The 10,333-nt window shown below is 41.8% G+C and overlaps 1 protein-coding gene across 1 annotated transcript in view; it reads left to right on the top strand.

Moving 5' to 3' along the window:
- The first annotated feature begins 914 nt into the window (after positions 1 to 914).
- The window catches only part of plxnb3 (plexin B3), a 103,262-nt gene continuing 93,843 nt past the window's right edge, over positions 915 to 10,333 (top strand). Inside the window, exon 1 of the mRNA XM_079521252.1 lies at positions 915 to 1,043. The gene's annotated coding sequence lies outside the window, so the exon portion shown is untranslated. The remainder of the gene's footprint in view (positions 1,044 to 10,333) is intronic.

Below are 10,333 nucleotides of genomic sequence, written 5' to 3' on the forward strand. Positions count from 1 at the left end.
TTTGAAATACTGTAATACAACAGCTTGTTATCCTAATGGAACTCATTTGTCACGAGGGGCACAATGCAGCTTTAATATCATGCATGTTATTAGTCTTCCATAAACTGTGTTTTATTAGAGATGATTTTAACAAATTAAAAAGATTGAAAGAAAAAGTGGTGTGCGTGCGTGCATGTGTGTTCTGTTCTACACTCACTTGATAACATGTAGGTTTCAAATGTCTAAGTTGATTTATTTAACAGGTTTACAATAGGCTACTTAGCCTACGTATGTGGGTCAATTTCCGAATATGGAGGGTTTTGATTTAAATAGATTTTTTTTAATTTAATGCATTTGTATTAAAGTTTTACAAAATGGAAAATACGTTCGAAATTAACAAAAAAAAATCTTACACTGAATGATAATTATATATTAATATCCATGTATTATTACACTTGTGACTATGATGGGCTATTTAAGGTGATGGGGTTATAGTACTTGCCTGCCCCTGACTAAACTTATTATAATAGGGATTCTACAGTACTGTAGGAAAATGAAGGTTTAAAATGACTACGATGGCTATCAGGAATATAGCCTAATTAAATACTACCACCATATTAATACCAATATTTGGCAGAATCATTATATATATATATATATATATATATGCGGCCAAATACATAACAAACATTTGGGGGGTCCTTGACCTTGACATGAAAATGTTTGTGAAACAGAACCACTGACCTAACCTGTACTCAGTTTTCCTTTCCATCTCTCTCTCTCTCTCTCTCTCTCTCTCTCTCTCTCTCTCTCTCTCTCTCTCTCTCTCTCTCTCTCTCTCTCTCTCTCCGCCCCACGTGTTTACCGGCGGAGGGAGGATCCGCCCAGTCTCTCCAGCCTGCAGGCGGAGGCTGGTGCTACTGTGCTGCCTGACTGTCGCTTCAATGTGAAATGAATTAAAGATACTGAAGCTTGGCCACTTTTGAAGAAGGAAAACCTGCTGCTGGGAACCCACGGAGACCAAACAGACACACACAAGCAAATAGACTGACACATAGAGAGAGGTAAGAATTGTCTTTGTTAGTTTGTATCTAAAAAACCTCGTGTTTTCATGGTAAAAACATTTGACAGCAGGCTTTGACTGGTGGTGTTGCGCTTCAAAGTCGCTCAGAAACACGGGAAATCCTCCCAAGTACAGTGTCTATGGTTCAGTTCAGTCAGTTTCGTTCGTGTAGTTGGTTGTGTGTGTGAGCGACCTGCTGTTGTTGGATATAAGTGACGTGTGTTTGAATATGTGTACACACCAACTAAGGAGTTGTGTTGTTGGCGTAGTTTTAATTTTAGGAACAAGTTTTGTTCATTCTGTTCTGCCCTGGCACGGCTCGGCACTTGCTGCAGCCGCATACTAAATAGTTGACATTCCAGCACGCACGCACGCACGGGCGCGCGGTGCTAGAGGTGTTCGTTCTTTTGAGTTTTTATTAGATTTTATTTCAAGATAGATAGATAGATAGATAGATAGATAGATATTACACTTCTGTTCTGTAGTGTAGAGTTCCATAGAACTACAGTAGGTTAACTAAAGTTCATTATAGAGTTCAGTAGAAAAACAACTAGAACATAGAACTAGAACATTCAATAGCTTTAATTGGAGATCCAGAATAAGTAATAATTCAGTAGAATGTATTATAGTGTAGTAGAATTCAGTATTCTTCTTGTGTTGTGTTGTTAATTAGGCTACAGTTCACTGGAGTTCAATAGAACCAATTAGACTAGTAAAGTAGAGCTAGATATTTGCTGATGTCTGCTAGTACATTACATATTGAACTACTGTACATATATAGTACAGATAGTGTTTTAAAGTCAGAGGTTATGATTAGGTTTTGGTTTATTCATAGTTCATACCATGTTACTAGTCATTTCTGTAACACAATGCTGTCTGCTGTGGTGTCTGTTTTGGGGCCCTGCTAGCTTGTTTAATATAAAAGTAGGCTGTTACACACACACACACACACACACACACACACACACACACACACAGAATAGGGATGGATGACAGTTTTGACTTGTGGGTCAAACAGACCAACGGCAAGCAGTGGATTAGGTCTTTAGTACAGATTACAGTTTCTTGTTAATAATCTCTAATCCACCCTCCCCCTTAACAGTAACACACAGTATAGTTTGGGGTGGTATTAATGACAGTATATAGGCCTACTCGTGCCACAGTGTTAACAGTAACACACAGTATAGTCATGGTATGAATGACAGTATATAGGCCTACTCGGTGGTATGAATGACAGTATATAGGCCTACTCGGTGGTATGAATGACAGTATATAGGCCTACTCGGTGGTATGAATGACAGTATATAGGCCTACTCGGTGGTATGAATGACAGTATATAGGCCTACTCGGTGGTATGAATGACAGTATATAGGCCTACTCGGTGGTATGAATGACAGTATATAGGCCTACTCGGTGGTATGAATGACAGTATATAGACCTACTCGGTGGTATGAATGACAGTATATAGGCCTACTTGGTGGTATGAATGACAGTATATAGGCCTACTCGTGCCACAGTGTTAACAGTAACACACAGTATAGTTTGGGGTGGTATTAATGACAGTATGGCCTACTCGTTAACACACAGTATAGTTTGGGGTGGTATGAATGACAGTATATAGGCCTACTCGTGCCACAGAGTAGTAATGAGATTTCTCTCCAGCATTTCCACTGTGGCAGTGTCCCTTGAGCATCTCTAGTCTGGGCTGGTTGTATATTCTGTTCAGGCTTTGTGACGGATCAGTGGGCACTGTTGGGCAGAACTGTTTTACGTGACTTGGGCGGGCAAGACCCACTTTAGTGATCTCCATGCGAGAGCGTAAACATGGAGGAGGATAGTTAATTGAAAATACAGAGCGGGACACCTCCCAAGCAACTCAAAGATGAAAGAGAGAAGTGCTTGTTACTTGAAGGCGTGTGACTCATGTCCAGACAAATTTCCGTACCACAACATATTCGTTTACTGTGATATAAAATTACGTAACCATTTAGGGCAAGATTAAGTGCTACTGGCTGCGCACTGAACTGACACTCAAGGAACTCAACATGTCAAACATGGGCAATTGCTATTTTGCTGTTGTGTGTATTTAGTTTGTCTTTGAATGCCTGGGTCATAATCTGTCTGTTATAGAAGATTTTGGCCCTATCATCCACTCGCAACACACACACACACACACACACACACACACACACACACACACACACACACACACACACACACACACACACACACACACACACACACACTGTAAAATAAGTGTATATTATTCAGTGTTTAGGATCATCAGTAGGAACAAATCCCAAATGACCAAAATCTAAATATCCAATCCGATAATGGCAAAGGATGTCATCTCTAGGGAGTCTTGAGCTTTCATGTTAGCATTCCAACAGACAGACAGACAAACAATCATGTCATTAAGTCTGAGTTATTCTTGTGCGTGCGTGCGAGTGTGAGAGTGCGGGTGTGTGTGTGTGTTGAACTCTTTTTTTGATCTGTCCTGATGCAATGAGTTGAACTGAATGGTAACTCATGCCTGTGTGGTAACTCGTGTGTGTGTGTGTGTGTGTGTGTGTGTGTGTGTGTGTGTGTGTGTGTGTGTGTGTGTGTGTGTGTGTGTGTGTGTGTGTGTGTGTGTGTGTGTGTGTGTGTGTGTGTGTGTGTGTGTGTGTGTGTGTGTGTGTGTGTGTGTGTGTGTGTGTGTGTGTGTCTTTCACATTGTAACAGTTTATTTATAACGTTTTGGGACATTGCATTTACTTAGATTAATTCTATCAGCCCTTAACCCCTAAACACGGCCATCACTATCATTCGCGTGAGCTGCTCACCTCAAGCACAATCGGCGTTGCCGTCGTTAAGAGAGGAGATTGGGTGGGGGGTGCTCTCTCTCTCTCACATTTGCCCAGAGCAAACACAACACACAGAGAGAAACCGAAGTGTGTGTGTGTGTGTGTGTGTGTGTGTGTGTGTGTGTGTGTGTGTGTGTGTGTGTGTGTGTGTGTGTGTGTGTGTGTGTGTGTGTGTGTGTGTGTGTGTGTGTGTGTGTGTGTGTGTGTGTGTGTGTGTGTGTGTGTGTGTGTGTGTGTGTGTGTGTGTGTGCGAGACAGAGAAAGAGAGAGATATGCACAAATACCATAATGTTAAGAGTGACATTAAGTGTTTGTGTCTGTCAGTGAGTGTGTGTGTGTGTGTGTGAGAGAGAGAGAGAGAGAGAGAGACGCACGAACATTAGTGTTGCAGACGAACAATACGCTTGTAAAACTCTGCCTACAGCAGGGGTGTGTTCAACTCGCAAATTATTACCATATTCTCAATTCTCGGCTCCTTACACAAAACAGGTTAGAGAGGAGTAGCGTGAAAATGCGCTGTCTTTTTGTTTTTGTTGCTCAACTGCCTTCCAGTTTGTACTGCAGGTTCCTGCAGGCTAGGATAGGTATATAGACCACCTTTATTGGTCCCTCGAGGGAAATTCAGCTGCCACCTCCTGGCATGGAGTTGCAGTATCTCTCCTCTCACGCAGGTTCACGACAGTGACGTCAGTCGATCGTCTGTGTGGTGTGTGACAGCGTGCAGTGCCGTGCACACTACCACGTTACTTTTACCACCTTTACAGCCAATGTCTGAACCGAGTGATCGCCCGGTGCCACACTCAGCCCAGCTTTTACAGAAAGATGTAATTGGTTCACATACTGCTAGTGTCTCCCTCTAAGACTTCCTACTGTCACTCTGTTTTACACTGTCTCCCTCTCAGCTCTTCTAGTGTCTGTCTCTCCTACACTGTCTCCCTCTCAGCTCTTCTAGTGTCTGTCTCTCTCCTACACTGTCTCCCTCTCAGCTCTTCTAGTGTCTGTCTCTCTCCTACACTGGTTCCCTCTCTGTCTCTCTCTCTCTCTCCGACATTGTCTTCTTCTCAGCCGTCCTGTTGTATGTCTCCTAAACTGTCTCCCTCTCAGCTGTCTTGCCGTCTGTCTCTTCTACACTGACATGGCAATTTAACAGGAAGTCCAATAATGAGCTATGCAAATGCGAAGCATCCTTCTGTGTGTTTGGCATTCATACCCTGACATACAGGTCAGACCTGTTCTGTGTGCGGTGTGTGTGTGTGTGTTTGTGTGTGTTTGTGCGTGAGTTGAAGTGGTCTGTGCGTTGGTAGTTGTTGATGAAAGTGTTGGTGAACAGGAAGGTGTTAGTTGTGTTGTACACACTGAATCACTATTAATCTGTTCAGTGTGTAAGTGTCCGTGTCCATTAGCAGTCTGTTTCACTAATACAATCTGTCTGACCATCTGTTTCACTCAACTTCTACCGTCTTAACGTGTGTGTGTGTGTGTGTGTGTGTGTGTGTGTGTGTGTGTGTGTGTGTGTGTGTGTGTGTGTGTGTGTGTGTGTGTGTGTGTGTGTGTGTGTGTGTGTGTGTGTGTGTGTGTGTGTGTGTGTGTGCATGCACGCTCACACGTATGTACAATACATGACATGTGTGTGCGCGTGCACGCATGTGTCAGGCCAGATGCCAGTCTGACAGTGTGTGTTAGTACCAGCCACCATCACCATGGTTTAGGACATGCTCCAGGTGTGGAGCTGGAGAGCCGTCAACCGCCTGTCAAATAACATAAGATAAAATAAGATTACATTAGATTAGATCAGTGGTTCCCAAACGTTTTAGCCTGTGACCCCAAAGAGACATTTTATGTCTCCCCGGCCGGGACCCAAACTTAGTGAAAATAGCAGATCTACAAGCTCAAAACGTGTGATTTTCAGCTATTTTCTCTACTACTATTTGTTTTCCAATTTAGGGAATTCTTGTCTTTAAAATTTCTTCATGAGAATAAAATGACTGAAAAAAGTATTTAATTTACTTTTAATAATAATAATAATATATATATTAAAAAAAAGAATAATAAAGGGACCCATAAAAATACTAGAGGCCATCGGGCTAAGGCTACGAGCCACTGCTATACAAGCTTAAAAGAAAGCTCAACACAATCCAGGTCTAGTTGGTCGCGGGCGTGTGTGTGCACGAAACGAGCAAGCGCGGGACCGCGCCCAGGTAAATACGCTTGCGTTGTCGCCCCTCAACTTCTCCGCACGTACAAATAAAAAACGCAGGTCTCATCGAAAATGAATTACTAGGCATGTTAATCGCTGCTCATCTGAAAGGACCTTTAGACTGGTCCCAGGTCAGTCCAGTGCTCAGTGTAACATCTGAAAGGACCTTTTAGACTGGTCCCAGGTCAGTCCAGTGCTCAGAGTAACATCTGAAAGGACCTTTAGACTGGTCCCAGGTCAGTCCAGTGCTCAGAGTAACATCTGAAAGGACCTTTAGACTGGTCCCAGGTCAGTCCAGTGCTCAGAGTAACATCTGAAAGGACCTTTAGACTGGTCCCAGGTCAGTCCAGTGCTCATGCTCAGTGTAACATAAACCATCTTTACTGTCGGAATGAATGAAACACAACTGAGGAGTAACTATAGTCTGCTATAGGGCTTGGCGTTATGGACAAAATCATATATGAAAAGAAAAGAAAAACTTTGTAAAAAATATCATATTGAATTGCAATGTACTTAATACCTCATTCATTATCCATATTGTGATGATATTGTTTGTAATGTGACAATTTGAATAGCACCCCCCCCCCAAAAAAAACAAATGTTTAAAAATAGCAAAGACAACCGATTTACAAGCTCGAGTCATAACGGCATGCGATCCCGAGCTTGTGGATCAACTATTTTAACTATTTTGAAAGATATTGAAAGTTTAAGATACTGTATGGCTTATGTGATTGAAACTAGGAATAGTAAACTTATGCCATATCACAATATTACGATATCTAAAACCCAGACGATATCTCATACCATACGATATATGATGATACAGTAGGCTATAACATTGATATTGCCCAGCTCTAGTCTGCTACTGTTGGCAGATATGACATTCAGTCTATATTTGCGACATACTAAATCAGCTGTGTCCTTTTCACACGACACGGTCTAGCTGTATTGCTAGCATCTCTTAAACTAGGTTAGATTATAAAGTTCTAATCCAGAACGATGATGTCATCTGACTTTATATCCTGTAATCTTTACTACCCCCCCCCCCTCTCTCTCTGACCATTCAGAATATGTAACAACCGTGTGTGTGTGTGTGTGTGTGTGTGTGTGTGTGTGTGTGTGTGTGTGTGTGTGTGTGTGTGTGTGTGTGTGTGTGTGTGTGTGTGTGTGTGTGTGTGTGTGTGTGTGTGTGTGTGTGTGTGTGTGTGTGTGTGTGAGCATGCGTGTGTGTGTGTGAGCATGCGTGCGTGCGTGCGTGAGTGCGTGCGTGCGTGCGTGCACGTGCGTGCGTGTGTGTGAGATCTGATTCATCTGCTGCTGAAAAAGATCAAAGAGTTATTGGTTGAATTCCTCAGGGGTTCCGTTAGCTAGCGGGCAGCCGAGGACAGGCAGCAGGATGCACTGCAGGGGGGAGGGGGGCTTTTGTGTTTATGTTCATCTCGGGATGTTAACAATGGACATCTGAGGCTGTTGTTTACAGTATGTAGATGTGCGCGAGTGTGTGTCAGTGTTAAACTTTATATTCCGTGTTTTCACAAAACTGTTTTAAGTTATTTTTTTAGAAAGTTAAATTAAAGTAATAGTTCTTTGCTGAGGTGCGTTGGTTGGTGTCATGCTGCGAGTATGCATTATGCAAACCATTTCAATGATTTCATACAAGAGAGCGATATCTCTCTAGGCCTGCACAATTCTTGCTAAAATGTGAATCACATTTTTTTTTCTCCCTGGGAAGTCAAGTCATGGTTTTCCCACTCGATTCTAATAGGCATGCATATTAAAACAAAAACATTTGTTTGACTGCGATAATTAAAAATAATGACTTGTTGAAACTGGAAGGTACTCCTATTTCAGCATAAGGAGCCTCTCTCTCCTCACAGGGATGGTTATCATTTTCATTACTTTCTTTAGCTTGAAAACATTTTGTCATGGTCTATGCCGCTCTCTGTCCTGAGGTCTCACTTCCTTCCTGGACTTCATGTTGTCTCAGTAAGACAGCCCTCCCCATATCCACAAGGAGGAGCAGTGCACCAAAGCATTATGGGAATTGTAGTCTAGGAAGACAGTGAGCCCAGTGTTTATGACATCAGAGACACTGGGCTCACTGCTAAAATCTAAAATATCTAAAACCACATATTACCTGAGGCTGATTCTAAAAACACTGTTTAAAACCTAACCTATGGTTTCTGAAAGTTTGGTCAGTTTGCACCAGGTCTAAATGGGTTAAACCAGTCCATTCCATTCCTCCTTCATGTTTGTTTCGTTCAGACTAAACGGTGCTAGACTGCCAGGCAGGGTTAAATGTCAAGTTGATTTCACTGCTGGTTCAAGGTCAAAAGGTGAAGTTAGACATAATGATTTCACAGCTAGGTGGGGTCACTCAGACTAAGTTGGAGTTATTTTCGTATTTCTAATACAGTATGGTTGATGTCTGGTCTCTTAAAAACTATTTTATTCAGGGTGTAAAACCAGGAAGTGTTTTTGTTTCCAACATTTTCCTATAGATTTATTTTATGCTCATTTATGCACTCAGTACATGGCGGTTGCTCTGACAGGAGCGCTGAAAATGTACTTTTCAGATGAAAGTAAAACTTTCATCTGATCCCTACAGGTCGAGAGGAAGAGTGAGAGAGTCGCAGTTTCTTGAAGTCTAGTGTGAAGTTTTTCCACAAGTCCAGAGTCAATGCAGCCATCTGCCAAGCACTCCATGCTTCTGTCTGCTGACAAGCTTTATGGAGATGCTGATTTCCTTTTCCAGCAGGACTTGGCACGTCTGCCCACAGTGCCAAAACTACAGTGGTAACTGTTGTGCTGACTATGGTATTACTGTGCTTAATTGGCCAGTCAACTCACTTGACTTGAACCCCATAGAGAAGCTATGGGGTATTTTCAAGAGGAAGAACTCTCAAATGACAAAATGACTAGTCTAGTTGGTGTTATAATTGACAGCACTTTGAACAGCCATAACTGACTTTGACACAGTCATTCATGTTTTTATTCATGCTTTTTTTAATGTATTATTGCAACTTCCTTTTCTCCTTCAGCAGGAAAACGTCTCTAGTCTCCTCTAAAATGTGCCTAATCAAAAACTCAGAAGGCAAGATTTTAGGTTTCGGGTACCTGAAAGCACATTACACCTATCCTTTCATATTTGCACTGGCGGCTGTTAATTTCAGAGCTCAATTTAAAATGTTCCAGAAATGGTTTGGCTCCAATCTGCAGTATACAGTATGGTATTTCTAACATTTTAACTCCCCCCTGTGAAGTCACAGGCCCTGAGGTCCTCAATGCTGCCGGACAGCAAAACCCAACATAACCCATTACAACCACCCGAGGACCATTCTACAAACGCCTTCTAAATCAGTAGTTCTCTTCACATTAATTTAAAATCTGAAATGACTCGGTTTAACCCAGTTAGACCTGAGTACAATTCTACAAATGTCTTGTCTCCTGACAGTTTTCTGAAAAACTATGTCAGTCATTCTCAAACATTTTCATATCAAGGACCCCCAAAACTATTTGTAATTGGCCGCCGACCCCCATCTGAAAATATGTTGTTCCAGGGACCCCCCCAGAAGCAAAGATTTGAGTTAAAAACGTTCGATCTGAAAGAATAGACATTCAAAGATGTATGCCACGTTTTCACGATTTTTCCGAAATAGCAGATCTACTATGAGCTTGTAGATCTGATATTTTTCAATAGCTAAAGTATAACATAATGTAACACCAAAAGGGGTCCTGAATGGGATAAATAATATAAACAATTCCAATCACAACACATGACATCTTTCATAATATTGTTGAACCAGGTGTGTCAAATGATCTTGAAATTGCCCAATAGACAGTGCTATAATTCCCAACACACTTGCATGGACCTGATTCCCACGGGTGAATTCCAACAGTAAAGGTACAACAAATATAATAAATATTCAGCAATACAGTAGGTGGTACAGAGGAAGTATAATATGATTGATAGAATGAATGAGCAGCGATGAAGATGTATTGGTGTCATATACAGTAGATACAGATGGATGAAAAATTCATGTTCAAAACATCAACCATCAAGCCACCAGAACAGCTTCAATGCATAGATTCTCTCGGGAAGTCTACTGGCACAAAATGTAGTGCTTTTGCTTAAGTGACAGTCTTCCCTTGCCAAATTTAACTCACAGAATTGCCTGCCGAGTCAACAAATCTCGTCATGTTCATTATACATTTTTGATGTGACAATAGAGCGTCGCAGTCCAGCCC

Source organism: Electrona antarctica (assembly GCF_951216825.1).
Source record: "Electrona antarctica genome assembly, chromosome: 2".
Classification (NCBI taxonomy): Eukaryota; Metazoa; Chordata; class Actinopteri; order Myctophiformes; family Myctophidae; genus Electrona; species Electrona antarctica.